Consider the following 5,108-nt stretch of genomic DNA (forward strand, 5'->3'; position numbering starts at 1 on the left):
TAGTGTGTATAGTGTATGCAGTGTGTGTATAGTGTGTGTATAGAGTGTGCAGTGTGTGTATAGTGTGTGCAGTGTGTATAGTGTGTGCAGTGTGTGTAGTGTGTGTATGCAGTGTGTGTAGTGTGTGTGTGCATAGTGTGTACAGTGTGTGTATAGTGTGTACAGTGTGTGTGTATATTGTGTGTATAGTGTGTGTATAGTGTGTGCAGTGTGTGTATAGTGTGTATGCAGTGTGTGTCCCCAAGCCCCTAGTCACACAACCAAATAAAAAAGCCCCTACCTACCCCCCTCACCCTAAAAAATAGTGAAGGGGGAATAAAATTACTACCCTGTAAAGTAAAATTCAACTTACTATTCAACGTCTTCTTCTTCTAAAATCTTCATTTTTTTTGCCCCAAAAAAGCCAAATAAAAAGCCATCATACCCGTCGAACTTAAAAATAAAATAAAAAACCCGAGCACAAAAAAAATTTAATCCATCTTCACCCATGGAGGGCTCCGTGTCAGTGTTTATCAGGGATCCTTAGGATAGGTGTCAATCCATATCTGCCAAGTGACCCTATGTAGGGGGAACAGTCCCTATTCTGCTCTGTGTCAGTGTCTGGAGGGAGTATCTGCAGTAACACAGAGTGTCTGGGGGGAGTATCTGCAGTAACACAGGGTGTCTGGAGGGAGTATCTGCAGTAACACAGAGTGTCTGGGGGTAGTATCTACTTGTAACATTTATATGCACTAAAAAAAAAAAATAATACATTGAAAAAAAAATAAAAAATGGTTGCAGCTTCCGAATTAATCTAAAATGGATGCTGTCCAGTAGGTGGGAGGGTCTGCTAGGGAGGGTGTGCTGCTGATTGGCTGTAATGTGTCTGCTGACTGTGAGATACAGGGTCAAAGTTTACTCAATGATGACGAATAGGGGGCGGACCGAACACCGCATGTGTTCGCCCGCGGTGGCGGACGCGAACATGCTATGTTCGCCGGGAACTATTCGCCGGCGAACAGTTCGGTACATCACTACACCAGATATTAGTGGCAATGTGCACTGGCAGAGGTTGGCAGAGTACACACTGTAGGCCTGACACACCCGCTTGAAGACAAGTAACTGCTATTCAATCTATAACAGTGAAAAAAGTTTTTTGTTTTTAAATGCAAGCTATTGTGACACCAGATATGAATGGTGGCACTGGGCAAGTGGGCACAGTATCCACTGTGAGCCTGACACACAGACGCTTGCAGACAACTAACAGCTATTCAATCTATTACAGTGAAAAAAAAGTTTGGGGGGTTTTAAATGCATGCTATTGTGACACCAGATATGAGTGGCACTGTGCACTGGCAGAGTACACGCTGCTGGCCTGACACACATACGCTTGCAGACAACTAACTGCTATTTAATCTAGAACAGTGAAAAAAGTTTTTTGTTTTTAAATGCACACTATTGTGCCACCAGATATGAGTGGCACTGTGCACTGGTAGAGTACACGCTGTTGGCCTGACACACAGACACTTGCAGACAACTAACTGCTAATTAATCTATTACAGTGAAAAAACATTTTTGGTTTTTAACTGCAAGCTATTGTGACACCAGATATGAGTGGTGGCACTGGGCAAGTGGGCACAGTATCCACTATGAGCCTGACACACAGATGCTTGCAGACAACTAACTGCTATTCAATCTATTACAGTGAAAAAAAGGTTTTAGGGTTTTTAAATGCACGCTATTGTGCCACCAGATATGAGTGGCACTGTGCACTGGCAGATTACACGCTGTTGGCCTGACACACAGACGCTTGCAGACAACTAACTGCTAATTAATCTATTACAGTGAAAAAAATTTTTTTGTTTTTAAATGCAAGCTATTGCGACACCAGATATGAGTGGTGGCACTGGGCAAGTGGGCACAGTATCCACTGTGAGCCTGACACACAGACGCTTGCAGACAACTAACTGCTATTCAATCTATTACAGTGAAAAAAAGTTTTGGGGTTTTTAAATGCACGCTATTGTGCCACCAGATATGAGTGGCACTGTGCACTGGCAGAGTACACGCTGTTGGCCTGACACACAGACACTTGCAGACAACTAACTGCTAATTAATCTATTACAGTGAAAAAAAAATTTTTGTTTTTAAATGCAAGCTATTGCGACACCAGATATGAGTGGTGGCACTGGGCAAGTGGGCACAGTATCCACTGTGAGCCTGACACACAGACGCTTGCAGACAACTAACTGCTATTCAATCTATTACAGTGAAAAAAAGTTTTGGGGTTTTTAAATGCACGCTATTGTGCCACCAGATATGAGTGGCACTGTGCACTGGCAGAGTACACGCTGTTGGCCTGACACACAGACACTTGCAGACAACTAACTGCTAATTAATCTATTACAGTGAAAAAACATTTTTGGTTTTTAAATGCAAGCTATTGTGACACCAGATATGTGTGGTGGCACTGGGCAAGTGGGCACAGTATCCACTGTGAGCCTGACACAGAAGCTGGCAGGCAGGCAGGCAACTGCAATCAGATTACACAAAAAAAAAAGCAGACTGATGTTCTAGCCCTAAAAAGGGCTTTTTGGGGTGCTGTCCTTACAGCAGAGATCAGATGAGTCCTTCAGGACTGTAGTGGACACTGAATACACTAGTCTAGCTATATCAAATGAGCAGCAGCTACACTTTCCCTCCTCTATCTAAGAATGCAGCTTCAGAATGAATCTAAAATGGATGCTGTACAGGAGGTGGGAGGGTCTGGAAGGGAGGGTCTGCTGCTGTTTGGCTGGAATGTGTCTGCTGACTGTGAGGCACAGGGTCAAAGTTTAGTGAATGATGACGAATAGGGGGCGGATCGAACCGCGCATGTGTTCGCCCGCCATGGCGAACGCGAACACGCTATGTTCGCCAGGAACTATTCGCCAGCGAACAGTTCGGTACATCACTATTCACGATATAAGTAACCATGTATCTGGAGGTACAGTGAGGGAAAAAAACTATTTGATCCCCTGCTGATTTTGAACATTTGCTTACTGACAAAGAAATGATCAGTCTATAATTTTAATGGTAGGTGAAAGACTGAATAACAAAAAGAAAAAATCCCGAAAAAAGCATGTCAACAAAAGTTATAAATTGATTTGCATTTCAATGAGTGAAATAAGTATTTGACTCTTTTGACTTAGTACTTAGTGGCAGACAAAACCCTTGTTGGCAATCACAGAAGTCAGACATTTCTTGTGGTTGGCCACCAGGTTTGCACACTCCTCTTTGCAGATCCTCTCCAAGTCTTTAAGGTTTCGAGGCTGACGTTTGGCAACTCGAACCTTCAGCTCGCTCCACAGATTTTCTATGGGATTAAGGTTTGGAGACTGGCTAGAATACAATAGGACCTTAATGTGCTTCTTCTTGAGCCACTCCTTTGTTGCTTGGCTGTGTGTTTTGGGTCATTGTCATGCTGGAATACCCATCCACCACCCATTTTCAATGCCCTGGCTGAGGGGAGGAGGTTTTCACCCAACATTTGACGGTACATGGGCCTGTCCATCGTCCCTTTAATGCGATACAGTTGTCCTGTCCCCTTAGCATAAAAACACACCCAAAGCATAATGTTTCCACCTTCATGTTTGACGGTGGGGATAGTATTCTTGGGGTCATAGGCAGCCTTCCTCCTCCTCCAAACACGGCGAGTTGAGTGGATGCCAGAGAGCAGGATTTTGGTCTTATCTGACCACAACACTTACACCCAGTTCTCCTCTGAATCATTCAGATGTTCATTGGAAAACTTCAGACAAGCCTATACATGTGTTTTCTTGAGCAGGAGGACCTTGCGGGCGTTGCAGGATTTCAGTCATACACGGTGTAGTGTTTTCTTGGTGACTATGGTCCCAGCTCCCTTGAGATCATTAACAAGATCCTCCTGTGTAGTTCTGGGCTAATTCCTCACTGTTCTCATGATCATTGAAACTTCACAAGGTGAGATCTTGCATGGAGCACAAGACCGAGGGAGACTAACAGTTAGTTATTTTGTGTTTCTTCCATTTGTGAATAATCGCACCAAGCTGCTTGGCAATGGTCTTGTAGCCCATTCCAGCCTTGCGTAGGTCTACAATCTTGTCCCTGACATCTGGGAGCCAGAAATCTTGCTGATTGATAGGGGATACTTATTTCACTCATTAACATGCAAATCAATTTATAACTTTTTTGACATGCGTTATTCTGAATTTTTTTGTGTTAGTCTCTCTCTCACTGTTATAATACACCTACCATTAAAATTATAGACTGGAAATGGTGTGGCCTGGTGAGCACCACGGATGGTCCCACTCTCAGCGAGCTCCGCAAACAACTAGCCCAAACAGCATGTTAAAAACAGAATCTGGCTCCAAACAAGCACAGAGGACCGGTCATGAATGGCCCAACATAAGAATAAGAAGCAGACTGACAAGGGGGAGCGAGCAAGCTTCTTTTCAACCCCCAAAACTGCCGCAAGCAAAGCTCAGGGCCTGCCATGAGGAGACCAAGATGGTGAAGGGGACGATACACTACCTCTATCGAAATACTCCACGAGGCATGTGCTTCCAGTTACCCAAGAGGTGCTACAGGCATTCTTAGACGCCATGTCAGAGAAAATCCTCTCGAGTATCCACAGGTCTATCAGCGACCTCCTTAAGGATGTACAGGACTTAGGTGAAAGAACATCTCACATGAAGCAGCGTATGAGCGATTATGCCGACATCCACATTGCAACGACGGACCAGGTGCAGCAACTTCAAAGACAGCTAGAGGAAGCTAAAATTAAGTTAATGGACCTAGATGATTGGTCCCGTCACCAAACCACTACATCATGGGCATTCCAGAGGTATAAGTACCTTGGTACAAGTAGAGCAATAGCGAAAGCTAGGCAGACGTGGGTGGAGTACATGGACACTGAACCATGTAGTTGAAAATCTAGAGACATGTTCGAGTGCATAGCGAAGGAACACCCAGGAAACCAATCTCCCCCCTCATGTTGCTCTTACTCCTTCCTCCCCCCACACACCCAGTTGCACCAAGGGAGCTACGCAATCACTTATCCCTCATCCTTTCACTCTACCTTTAAGTAACAAAAGTTGGGAGCATTCACT

The sequence above is a fragment of the Pelobates fuscus genome, chromosome 6 (assembly GCF_036172605.1).
Source record: "Pelobates fuscus isolate aPelFus1 chromosome 6, aPelFus1.pri, whole genome shotgun sequence".
Lineage (NCBI taxonomy): Eukaryota > Metazoa > Chordata > Amphibia > Anura > Pelobatidae > Pelobates > Pelobates fuscus.